The sequence below is a fragment of the Peromyscus maniculatus genome, chromosome 14 (genome assembly GCF_049852395.1).
Source record: "Peromyscus maniculatus bairdii isolate BWxNUB_F1_BW_parent chromosome 14, HU_Pman_BW_mat_3.1, whole genome shotgun sequence".
NCBI lineage: Eukaryota > Metazoa > Chordata > Mammalia > Rodentia > Cricetidae > Peromyscus > Peromyscus maniculatus.
Window position 1 is genome coordinate 52,081,303 of NC_134865.1, and position 13,848 is coordinate 52,095,150.

Consider the following 13,848-nt stretch of genomic DNA (forward strand, 5'->3'; position numbering starts at 1 on the left):
CATGACTGCTTATGCAGCTGACGGGGTGAGCAAGGCCGCTCCCATCAGAGAGGTTGAGAGACGCCAAGGCAGTGATGAACTCTAGTCCATGCTGTATCCTTTAAGGGGATTCTGCAGGGCTACCCTGTGGTGATACACTGTGTACCCCGATAAAGCTTGCCTTGAGGATCAGAGGACAGAGTCGGCCACTAGATTAGACATAGAGGCCAGACGGTGGTGGCACACACCCTTAATCCTATCACTGGGGAGGAGGAGAGCCGTCTGGATCTCTGTGAGTTCAAGGCCACACTGGGCTATATGAGAGAAACAGCCAGGCAGTGGTGGCACACACCTTTAATCCCAGCACTTGAGATCTCATGCCTTTGTTTGGGAAGCACACATGCCTTTACTCCCAGAAAGTAATATGGCAGGGCAGAGAAAGGTATATAAGGCGTGAGGAAACAGGAACTTGATCTCTTTAGACTGGGGATTTGGTAGAGGTAAGAATTTGTGGCTGGCTTGCTCTGCTTCTCTGATCTTTCAGCTTTTACCCCAATATCTGGCTCTGGGTTTTCTATAAGACCTTTTAAGATTCATGTTACACAACCCTTCTCTCAGTCACTTCTTCCTCCCCTTCCTGTCCCTGTAGACCTGTCCCTTATACCCTGTCACAGCCCAAAAATTTTCATCCTTCCTCCATCTCCCAACCCCAGACGTCCATGTTAACACGGACCCTGTTAATATAAGTTATATAAGAATACAAGGAAATGGAGACGAAAATAAAACGCTTTCTGCTGAGGAAAACCCTGTTTCCCTCCTGAGGCCCCGTACCTTTCCCCTCCCAGTCCTTAGAGTGATTTCCAACTCCTCAAAGTCACAAGCAAAAGAGAAGCTTCCACTCAGGAGCCCTGACTGAGCAAATGGGGGATATCCTTGTCTCCATTCATCTCCCAGATACCTAGTGCCAGGTTCTTCACTAAAATCACCCAAACAATTTGCTTTCTGACTGAAGTCTGGAACACAACTGAAGGACTCGTTTTGGATAAAGTTTTTGCCATTTGTGTTCTTCTAAAATGCCCAAAACTCTTTGAAGTTATTCTCACATCTTCATGATTTTGGAAGACTAATCATGTGTGTACCTCTTTCAACTGTTACCAACTGTTCTCTGTGCGAATTCAGAGAGCCAAGAACTAGGGGGAAGTTGAACTGCAAGTCCTCAGTTTTCCCTGTTAGTCTAAGCTAGACAGGATTATCTTTTGGACCTCAGCAGATCGCCGAAAGTCCACTTCAGTCAGCCTTCAAATTCTAGTATTTCTATATACTTGCGGTGTGGCCATGGAGTTAGGAAATAGAAGTCGACCTAACCAAGCCCTGCCCTGGGCCATGGGTATGTCAGCACTGGTCTTCAGTCAACTCTTCATGAGACTGACGCCTTTATCTACCCACTAAAACTGCAGCATTCTCCTCACGGAGTATGATGCCAGCCAAGGGAACTAGCTGTGGGTCAAAAGCTGCTTGCTGCTCTGGGTTTGTAGAACTAGAACCTCTGGACCACTTCCAGATCCCTGCTCATCCCATTTAGAGTCTGGGATTGATGTCTATTGCCATTGGCTGTCCTCCGGGACCCAGGAACCCATCTGGGCTTTGTCCAGCCTCTCATGCCAGAGATGCACCACCATCCAAACTGCACAGTCGTTTCCAATCTGACAGCAGGGAGGCTGATGCAGAGACAAGGCAGAAGCCAGCTTGGCTTTCTCCCAGTCCTCAAGGCCCCTCCGGGGTTAATCAGCAACCACCTATCTTTGTATTGATAGCATAAGCCTAAGTAGAACACCTGGGAAGACCCACAGGAAGCGGGGAGAGGAAATGAGGTGTTGCAGCAATTATCCTGACCATCACTGTTTAAGCTAGACTCTGAATCTCTGGATTAAAAACGATCTGTTCAAGCCAATCAACCAGCTCAGGAGACCCGTAGCTCTGAGTATTCCTTCGATACGTTGGGCTTTGTATCTTCCATGCTCCATAGGCTCCTTATGCTGGGAACTTTAAGCCACGTCTCCCCATCGGCACACAGGGTTTAGTAAGAGGGTCCGATTCATGTTTCTTTATTGGCATCTCAGCCTTTCCGCCATCCTCAGCCCAAACTGGCACAACTGACCATTTCTCTTAGTAGCTTATCCAGATGACCTCGTGCATTGGGGAACTGCTTACAAAGAGAAAGGGGAAAGTGAGAGAGGGAGGGAGGGAGGGAGGGAGGGAGGGAGGGAGGGAGGGAGGGAGGGAGGGGAAAGGATGCGCGCGCGCACACATGGATTGAGAGCACATAAATGGTAGCTCCCTGCTGTAGTTTATTCAGGCTAGCCTGGGCAAGTACCACAGACTGTGTGGTTTAAACATCAGAGATGAACTTTCACAGAACTCTTGAGACTGGTATTCCAAGACGGTGGGGGTCTCCTGAAGCCTATGACCATGGTTTGCAGACAGATGAAGGCATCTCCTGAGGCCTTTAACCTTAGTTTGCAGATACATTGTTTCTCTTTCTGTCTTCAAATGACTCTGCTGTCCGTGAGTTCCCATTGTTTCCTCCATTTAAAAAAGCACTGGTCCTGTTGGATTAGAACCCTACCTTTCTGACACATTTACCTTCTTTTTTAAAAAATATTTTTATTTTATAATTATTTTAATTTTACATATCAGCCACGGATTCCCCCCGTCCTCGTCCTCCCCATCCAAGCCTTCCCTCCCCAATCCACCCCCCATTCCCACCTCCTCCAAGGCAAGGTCTCCCCTGGGGAGTCAGCCCAGCCTGGTAGATTCAGTTGAGGCAGGTCCAGTCCCCTCCTCCCTTCACCAAGGCTGAGCAAAGTGTCCCAGCATAGGCTCTAGGTTCCAAAAAGCCAGCTCATGCACCAAGGACAGGTCCCGGTTCCACTGCCTGGGGGCCTCCTAAACAGTTCAAGCTAATCAACTGTCACACTTATCCAGAGGGCCTGGTCCAGAAAATATCATCCTGAGTGAGGTAACCCAGACTCAGAAAGACAAACATAGTATGTACTCGCTCATAAGTGGATAATAGATGTAAAGCAAAGGATAACCAGACTGCAACTCACAACTCCAGGGAGGCTATCTAGTAAAGAGGACCCTAAGAAAGACATAAGAATCGCCCAACAACAGAGAAATGGATGAGATCTACATGAGCAAACTGGGGGGAGGGGGTAATGGAAGGCAAGGGTCATGAGAAAGAGAGCTTAGGGGAATGGGAGATCCCAGCTGGATCAGGAACAGAGTGGGAGAACAAGGAAAGAGATACCATGATAAATGAAGACTCCATGGGAATAGGAAGAAGCAGAGTGCTAGAGAGGTCTCCAGAAATCCACAAAGATACCTCCACTGTAGACTACTGGCAATGGTCGAGAGAGTGCCTGAGCTGACCTGCTCTGGTGATCGGATGGCCGAACACCCTGGCTGTCATGATAGAACTCTCATCCAGTGACTGATAGAAGCCAAGCCCCAAGTGGAGCTCCAAGAGTCCAATCGGTGAGAGAGAGGAGGGATTATATGAGCGAGAGATATCGAGACCATGATTGGAAAAAGCACAGGGACAAATAGCCAAACTAGCGGAAACACATGAACTGTGAACCAATAGCTGAGGAGTCCCCATGGAACTGGACCAGGCCCTCTGGATACGTGAGACCATTTACCTTCTTTATCTCCTTTAAAAAAAAAAAAATATTTCATTCATTTATTTGAGTGTTGTTTTGTTTTGTTATTTGAGACATGATCTCACCATCCCTGGCAAGCCTCCCACTATATGGCCCACCCAGGCCTCAAACTTGTGGCAATCTTCCTGCCTCGGCCTCCCAAAGTGCTGAGGCCCCCCTCCTAGCTTATTTATCTCCTTTTAAGATGGAAACTCCAACTAGAGCCACACGTGACGTTCGTGTTTCAGCATGTGAATTCTGAGGGGATGTAGTTTGATCTCTAGAACCATTAGTCGCTCTCTTTAACAGATTCTCCTGTCCTTGGACGCTGCCCTTCCCTAAGACGTGAAGGCGGGGCTGTGCAATTGGAAGACTGCTAAGGGGGGGAGGACTGCATGGGCAGGAAGGATGAAAAGATGCATGGTGGATGGCTGGATGAAGGAGGTTGAGTGACATAACACTAGTGGTATATGGATGGGAACGAGGCAGAAGTTCCATGCTGCTGCTTTGGAATTGTAGCTTTCCAAGCACTGTGGCTGAGGTATCTATGGGGTCACGGAGCTGTTGCAGACAGAACGGTGGAGGCTGACAGTGGAGAGAGCATGCCTTGTTCAAGTCTGCGTCAGTACTAACGAAGACTGCCTGACCAAAACCACGTCATGCTCATGTGAGCCTTCTTGGTACCTAGGCCATAAAGGTGGGTTCTGTCCTTGGTCTGATTAGCTGTTTTACTAAGAATAGTTCAGTGTCCATTTATTAGAAGTTCCCTTGCTGGGAAGAGTGGCTCCCAGTTTTTCAGAGGCTGAGACAAGAGGATTGCTGTGCATTTGAGCTCAGACCGGGCTGTATTGTAAGGTCTAGGCTGGCCTGGACTACAGAATAAGACCTTACCTTTTTTTTTTTTTTTTTTTTAAGTTGCACATGGTAATTTTAGTGTTACTCCCTATAGTTCTCAATAAACCTGTTGTATTTCACAAATAAATAAATTAACCCCTACCCTTGCTATCCTGATTATCTAATCAAATTCCTCATTTCCCAGCCTTGTTAGGAATCATATGCCTACTGCTTTCAGTAGGAGTCATATGCATCCCCCACCAAGTCTCTTCTTATTAACTTTTCATCAACTGACCCCACTCCTTGGCTGCAAATTCCCACTTCTCATTCTTACATTTAATCTTTCTCGTCTACTGTAAAAACCTCACTACATTGTCCTTTCTTGAATAAGACCCTCCTTCAAGTTTCTAACAAGTGTGACTAGAGAAGCTTTTAACAGAACAAAAGCCACATACACTTTGTGGAATACTGACTCCGGGTTGCCCAGACATCTGATTTTATGTGAAAATTCTGAGATCTGGATGTAAATATATATTCAGATTAAATAAAATATCTCTTAAGTCTTAAGTAAATTTTGAAATTCAAACATTAGAAGAGACTGTGCAAGCCAGGTAGGGTTGTGCACACCTTTAATCACAACACTCTGGAGGCAGAGGCAGGAGGATCTCTGTGGGTTTAGGACCAGCCTGGCCTATAAATTTGAGTTCCAGGACAGCCAGGGCTACACAGGGAAATCCTGTCTCCAAAAACAAAAACAAAACAAACAAACAAACAAACAAAAAACCATAAAGACAAACAGACCTGTTCTCCTACTGAATGCACCCTGGAGGAAGCCAATTGTCTTCTCTTGGAAGCTCATGTGCCACATTATATGTGAGGATGGATAGATGTGGCTATTCAGGTCCTGGTCCACCACTTACTACTTCTGTCCCCTTGGCCATTATCTACATCACTCAGAGTTGTTGGACGGGTACAATTAATGGATACATGCTGGCACCTGGAACAGAGTCTCTCTGACTAGTAAGAAAGTCAGAACTGACAGTTAGTGTTAGTGGCTAGTACCATAGACTTTTGACGTCCTCATCTATAAAATGAGAACATTGTCTTTCCCACAAGACTGTTGTGAGGGCAAAAGAAGAATGTGTATGAGAAATAATGTTCTCCAGCCATTGCTTCTCTTTGGCAGTAATGGGGATGGGACCCAGGGTCCCACACAGTCTAAGAAAATGCTTTACCACTGAACCATGCACCCACTCCCCACCCCACCCCCAATGTCCCCTCCTCGGTCAGTCATTAGCATTGTTACTGTCCCTGTGAGTGGAGAACGGTCTTCTGTTGTATGGTGTGACTCTCTCCTCTCCCACTGCCTTCCTGCGGCTCTTGCTAACACCTTCTCTAGTGCATGGCTGGGCAGCCCTGGGAAGACAAGGGTTGCATTATAACTGAGACTCTGCCTAGACTGGTCTCTTAGGATGGCTTCTTCAAGGTTGGCGAGGGCCCTGAATGGGGCCACATGCCTTTAATCTTGGAATTTGGGAGGCAGACACGGGTGATCTCTGTAAGGTTGAGGCCAGCTTGGTCTACTTAGAGATAGTTCCAGGACAGCCAGAGCTACATAGAGAGACCCCACAGTTGGTGAGTTTTTCTTTTCTTGCTTTAATTTACTGTGAAAATTATAAAGAGAAAATAGTGTCATGAACACCCAAATATCCTTACCTAGATTTAATTATTGTTAATATTTACCATGTGTGCTTCACTTGGTGAATTCTCCTGGCAGATATATGGGCTAGAATATGGCAGGACATGGTAAGAAGTGCAGCGAGGAGAAGGACAAAGTTATTGAACCAGAGGCTGGGCACTAACTCCCTCAGCTACCCTGGTCTTTTTAAAAGGAAACCGAGAACAAACCAGGAGGGAATAAGAAAGGATTTTTCTTTTTAAAGACTAGTTTGTTAGAAATAATACATTGTTACTGCTTTCAATAAAGTGATATAAACAGGATAACAGAACTGGCTTTATTATTTTTAAGATTTTAGGCTGGACATTGAGGTGCATGCCTATAATTATAGCACTTAGGAGGAAAGAGGCAGGGATATCAGTAGTTCTAGGCCAGCCTCAGCTACATGGGTTAAGGTTAGAGTGGACTATATGAAACCCTGTCTCAAAAAGCACTTAGTATTTTAATTTACTGTTATTTCTAAAGTTTTAATTTTTCACTCATGGAATTTCTGGAGACTTTGGAAGGAAAAAAAATGTCTCTACTGGGAAGATCTCAAACTAATACTGGTGGATTGTGTGGAGTCTGGTAAACTCAAGAGTGAGAGAAATAAAAAAAAAAAAAAAAAGAACAGCTTTAGAAATACAAATACTACTATTCAAAGAAAGTATATGCTCACCGTCAACAACTGCTTCCTGGAAAAGCACTTAAAGGGGTCTCTATTCTAATCCCATGGCCCATTTCTCAACATCAGCTGTCACTGAATGTGAATGTTCCCACTGCTCCCAGGAACCGAGGCTGAGAGCTACTAAACTTAGCTTTAAAACGCTGTTCTTCCGAGTCCTCATTAATTCCAGTGGACATTCCTTCTCAACTGGGGCAGATCATCAAAGCTCTATTGTACTGAGAACCTCAAATCCAGCACAAAGGGTGTGGTACGGAGGAGGGAAACGTGGCATGGGACAGCATGCTCCCAGGGTTGGGAGGGGGCTGGGGAGGAAAGGATGCTGGAAGGACCACAGAGCGAGGCACTAAGGTGTGTGGAGTGAGAAGACAGAGGCAGCGACAGAGTAAGCCTTCCACTGAAGGGAAGGGAGAGGCGAGCCCAGGACCCTTGAGCTGGAAAACCATCCGCCTAAGCCTCATCGAATTAGCCTGGGAGAAACAAAGCCAGGTGACAAGTTTTTCTCCAGAGTAGAACTAATAAAAAAAAAAGCAGCTCGTGAACAGGGAAAGGCAAAGCGTCCTCTCTCTTCCTTCCTGGAGCTGCCTCAGGAATCTCCTTTCCTCTGGCCCTGGCCCTGCCAGGAAGCCCATCCCCCAGGCCCTCTGGCCTGAGCCCCAGACCTGGCTGAGGGTCTGTCTGTGTCTGGTCAGTGTCTGGCCAAGTTGCCACTCTACCCAGAGCCTTTTCAGGTGTATCCTCTTTCCCTGGGTGACTGGATGTGGAATATATGGTGTGGGATGCGCTAAGTGGAAAGCATCAGTCATTGTTGAGGTACAAGGCAGGAAAGGATCTTTTGAAATGTGAGGACGTGGTCTACGTCCACATACTTCACTGACCAGCTATGATTTATAATTGGCACACAGGAAGATTTAGAAAGTGATTTAAGCCTAAGGAAAACTTTTGTTTTCCCTCAATGTATACTCTTTTAATAAAGTATCAATTTCCCAAAGTCTCTCCAGATGGTCTTTTTTGTTTTCCTCCATAAGAATAATCCTCAAGTACACAGGAAAGCTGCACAGCCCTTAGTGTCCAGCCACATATCGGCGACCAAGCGCAGGCGCTCTAAGGACATAATGCGCAGCCTCCTGTGGCCTAGCTCTGGGCCTTCAGATAATACTGTAACCTCCCCAAGGAACAGTTCTCAGTGGCACAGGACAGAAGTCACCTTCCTCATCTGCCAAGAAACCCAAGCAGACCACAGTCCAAAAATTGAAGCTTCTCAGAGTTCCTCCAACCTCCCCTGGAGGTCGGAGCCTGGGTTCTGGGTTCTCGCAGCGACCCAGTCTGTTTTTTGACGTGACTCCAAAGGCCTTGTTCCTCTACCCTAAACACTGAAGTGACTACTTTTATACTCAGTCCCCAAAAGGGCACTCACCAGCACCTTCTTCCTTGTGTGTGTGTGTGTGTGTTTTTTTTCCTGCCCAGACACTCCATGCTTCAGCCAAATAAATGGCTGCTTGTTCTTCCTCTCCTACAGTCTCCCCATCACTCCCGTCCCCTCCCCAAATGCTGGGTGACTCTCTCGCCTCTGTTATCTTCTCTGAGGAGCCCACCCTGCCTACAGCCATTGCTCCGTGTTTATGTTCCGGAAACACTTATGGCACACAAGGTAATAAATAGCTTGCTGTGTTTACCATTCACTGGGCATCTCCCATGCTATTTATTATACAGGCTCTGAAAGCAGCCATCTTTGATCCATTTGCTGATGTGCCCGAGGGTCCTGCAGCCTTATCAGACATGTTAGGAACATTCAGCAAATCAGCTGGCTCTGTCTTAGAATGCAGGATAGAAAGCCCATACAAGAAAGGTTACTCTAGTTGAAGGACAATGTGAGCTCCAGATCCTTCACCCCATCCCTGCATGCTCGCCACAGAATGCCTGTAATTCTGATGAGCAGCTATGAAAACTCCAGATGCTGTCCTGCTGTGTAAAGCCGTTTGTGAGGCTCTGAAGTGCTGTGTGAGATGAGGTCTGAAGGCCTGGAACAAGAGACTGCACACAGTAGGTTCCCAGGTGGCACAGATATGGGTGGGGGGCAGAGACAGACATGTGTTAGCAACTCCGGGGGAGAACTGTCCCCAGTGCATTATATAAGTGACCTCACAAAATTGTCACTGTCTTCCCAATATCTTATACCAGTTACGACAAATATTAGGTGCTAGTCAGTGTGCATTTATCACCCTAGCAAACTTCTTTGAGGCAGGAATTAGCTCCATCTCAGCAGCCCCAAGGTTCAAGTTTAGGCAGCTTGTTCCGTTTTGTTCAAGTTTGTCTGGTTAGTCTCGATTTGGGGAGAAAAGAAAAAGAACCAAGTTAGACCATCTCTTGGCGGTTCCTCCAAGCAGACCTGTCTCTTGGCCTCACAGGACACAAGAAAAACATTCTTCCTCCACCTGGGCTCACTGCCTCCCTTTGTGTGGTTGGCTTACCTGGAGGGCATCTCCTGTCTCCTTTTGATTAATGGCTCTCCCTTTCCCACCCCAACCTGGGCAGGACAACCCTGGAGTTAGAGCGGTTCATCTGGAGTCCTAAATCAAGTTCTAAAAGTCCTCGAAGCTTTGGGCTCAAATGTCCCCAGAGGGGCTGGGAAGATGATTCGGTTGGGGACTGAGTTCAGGCTGCAGAACTTACATTTAAAACAAACAAAAACCTGAGGTGGCTGTAGTAAAGCAAGTTTGTTCCCCGGCCCTGGGAAGGCAGAGACAGGTGAATGATCTCTAAGGCTGGCTTAATGGACAACTTGGCAAGTTCTAGGCCCGTCAGAGACTCTGTCTCGAGAAACAAACAACAAAAAAAGGTGCTGAGAAATGACATCCCTTCACACACATGCTAACGAATATTCACAGGTGAATACACACACACACACACACACACACACACACACACACACACACACACACACACGCAAATCTCCCCCAGACTTCAAAGTTTCTGTGAAGGTTATTTGCTTCATCAGATCTCTCCTTTAAGAAAAATCCAAGCCAGGCGGTGGTGGCGCACGCCTTCAATCCCAGCACTCGGGAGGCAGAGCCAAGCGGATCTCTGTGAGTTCAAGGCGAGCCTGGTCTACAGAGTGAGTCCCAGGACAGACACCAAAACTACACAGAGAAACCCTGTCTTGGAAAAAAAAGAAAAAAGAAAAAAAAGAAAAGAAAAAGAAAAATCCAGATGGCATCTACCCACCCTAAAACCAGAAACTTCAAAGGGTCGATTTAATGTAGTTAGAATTCCTCCAGAGCCTTTACACTGAGTTTACACTCTGGCCATACCCAGGAAGCATCCCACTTCTATTTCATGTTACATGGATTGAAATCATTCATATCCAGCATGCTCACTGTGCTTCCCACACACGCACTGCTAACTATGAGTTTATGTCCTCACTTTTGCTGAAATGTCATATGCCACCTATGTACCATAATAGAGACAAAACAACCTAACACTTGTCCTTGACCCATCCCACAGAGGAAAGGCAACATTTGTAGCTCACCCTCCTAGAACTCCAAGCCCAGGAGAAGAAGGCAGGTCCAAAATTTCATCGTGCAAGATTCAGTTCGCTCATTCGAAATTTAGAGTTTGTTTCAGGGTTACCTTTTAAGTCAAATGATGGTATACAGATGTCACATAAGCTTTCTCTTTGGGGATACTTATTCCGTGTAGAACTGTGTCCTAAACTTTGATTTTCTGCTTGATATTCCTTCCAGAGATTTAATGTTCAAAGACTCTAGATTGGGTCTGGCCAGATGTTTCATCATGTAAAGGAGCTTGTCACCAAGCTTTATGATCTGAGTGATCCCTAGAATCCATGTGGTAGAAGGAGAGAACACACACACACACACACACACACACACACACCAAACACGCAAATAGATTTTTAAAAGACTCTAAGTTAAGATGCTTGAGTTTCAAATGACTAGTTCCATCCAGATTGCCTTATTACTAAAAAGCTGGGGTTGTTCTTCAGTAAATGTGGTTGTCCTGTGTAGGGGAAGACAGCCATCTTTCCAGAAACATTAGGTACACACCCCAGTCACTGTAATAGCCAGAAATGCCAGTAGACAATATTCCAAGTCCCCTTCACTGATAGATGGTGAACTGGGGGCATATAACCCTAAATTCCACCATCAGCAAGAGAGTCAGTCACCCTGGGGACACCTCTCCTCCTCCTGTGAGCTGCTTCCTGTCCTTGGCACCCTCAATGACCTTCGCTTAGTGTCAGTTCTTGTCCTAAGGAATATTCATTTTCATCACTGATTTCTCTCTCATATACAGTGGACAGTGGGAACAGAAGGAGGAATATAGAAATATTCCCTAGGCACATATACTCCTAAGAAGAGTGTTGTTCTCTGAATGACTCTGAACTCTCTCCAGGTCAATGTTTAGGAGGGCTAACTACATATAGATTCCCAAGCCCAGTGATCAAAATTTGGGATAAGAGATAGAAAAGCGCAGAAATGGCAAGGCGTGGTGGCACATGTTTTTATCCCCACTACTCAGGAAGCTTGGACAGGAATATCACAAGTCCAAGGCCAACCTCATGTACATAACAAGTTCCATGCCAACTAGGCCCATGCAGTGAGACCCTGTTTCAAAAGGACAACCAGCAACCAGGAGACTTCTTTTCTACCTTCACGCCATCACTTGGGACATTCCTCTAGAGTGGTGCTCTTCTGTCCTATGAGGCAGAGTGGGTTCTCTGTGATATCTAGAGATGCCACTCTCTCTGAAAGGTAAATGGCCAGAACCCTCACACCAAAGGAGAGCAGGAACCCTCTAGATAGGCTGTTGGCTGAGTCCCTGTGTCTATCTTCTCGTTTCTCGGGGACACAATTGCTACGCGTGCCAACCCCCAGGCTCCCAGGCCCTCCCTCTCTTCAGCCCCGCATCCTGCCTGCTCCTCTTGCCGGAGAGGGCTCTCTGTGGCTCTGGCATCCTGTTTGTTCAAGCCCTTTGTCTTCCATTGGAGCAATGGGAAAGAAGATTCCTCTGCGTCCTTTACTTTTGGCTTTGAAATCAGATCCTGGCCCACCTGATTACTCTCAATAGCTGGAAATGGCAAGGATGTCCGATGGCAGAGTGCTCTTGTTTTAAGCGCTGGGGGCCAGGAAGGCCAGGGGTTGGGTCTCTCCTCCTCCTCCAGGCTGCACCAGAGGGGACAGGATGCTCTAGGCAAAAAAGCAAACTGTGGAGCTGAAGGGAAGTTCACTTGAAAAGGAACCAGAACCAGCTGTCAAAGGGCATAGAAACCATCCCTGGGGACACAAAGCTGGGCCACACTCACACTCCCTCTCGCATACCCCAGAAAGGAACCATTGGGTTCTAGAAAACCTTGTCTAGGAGCTTGTGGGTTCCAGTGTCCTGCCTCTCATTGTGGTAGTTGACTCAACTTTTTGGAACCTCATTGTTCTCATGTGAATGAAAGTGGCTACTGAAAGGACCACAGGAAGCAATGCTTGATAAATATATGGCTGTTGTTCCTATGAAAAGGAAAAAGTCAGCACAAAGAATTAGGTTGAATGCAAGGCCCTTCCCAGCAGGGCCTTGCTGTGTAGTCTCCTCCCTCCGTCTTCCCGCCTCCGGGCTGGTATGGGTGCTGAGATTATCCCCTGTATGGTTGGCCCTCTAAATCTATCTGCTTTCAACATCAAACTTAAACATCCCCAACTCTGAGAGGCCTCTCCCACAGCCAGGATACCTTTGTTTGAAATTGCGGTATGGCCACAATGCCTCTGCCCTGTCTGTTGGCTTTGCACTGAGCTGCCTGAATAGCAAGATGGGATCAGGGCTCTTCTGTAGCTGGCAGGCTCTGTTCAGTAAGTGGATGAAATGGATGAGCGCATTGGTGAATTCAGTTACCAGACTCCGACTTCGAGCCACAGCTGATTCGACAGCCCCCATACCCTAGTTCACATTCTGGGCATTTTGCTCACTGAAGTCCCAAGTCTCCTAACTAAAAGGTCTCAAAACTCCTCAAACGAAGCAGAGATGAGAGCAGAGAGAGCCTAGATATAAACTTTCTTCTCACCAAACTTCCTGCAATAACAATTTCAAAGAAAACCCTGGGTGGTATTATTTCAACACGGTCCTTTCCCCTCTAGGTGTCCTGTTTAGTTGTGTTCAGTTTCTTCTTGAAGCCTGCTAAAATTCTTAAAGGCCTGTGCTTCTTGCCCAGCAAATCTTCTCTACTGCTGCGAGAAGGAAAACGCTGAGAAACAGCGATCTGGCTCAGGTGTTCTCACACACACCCATTGTTCTCTCCTGGGGATGTTGACTTGCCACTGTGAAGACTCATCTTTAGTCACTGGACTTCAGGGAATGGGGCTTAGTGATGCTAATCTTCTGGGTGTGACTGTAATCTTCACTCTGAACTGGTTTGGTGCATGGTATTGAAAATGGTCACACAGGTACCCCAGTTAGAAAATGTGAAAGGCATTGGGATGTCTATAGAGAACACACAAGTCAGATTATTATTATTTCTTTTTGACATTTAAATTGTACCCCCCTTAGAATTCACATATTGTGAAACCAATCATTTGGAAGGGCACAGTTTGATGGCATTTAGTACATTTACATCCTCAATCTACTTCTAGAATATTCTCACCACCCCTAACCATTGCACAGCTAATCCCAGCTCTAAGAAACCAGTCTACTCTGTCTTTTGGGGTTTCCTGTTCTGGAAGTTTCATATAGGTAGAGCAGGTCCAGCAGGTGATATTCTGTGTATGGCTTCTTCTTCCACTAACAAGATTCATCACTAGGGGAGGGACACACAAGCCCCCACCCCTAGTGGAGGAGCTGCTGATGGTCGATGGCTACTAGGAAAGGAGAGAAAATTGTCTCTAGGGGTGTGATCCCTGACCACGTTCCAATGGATTTGCTCACACCCGTGTGGA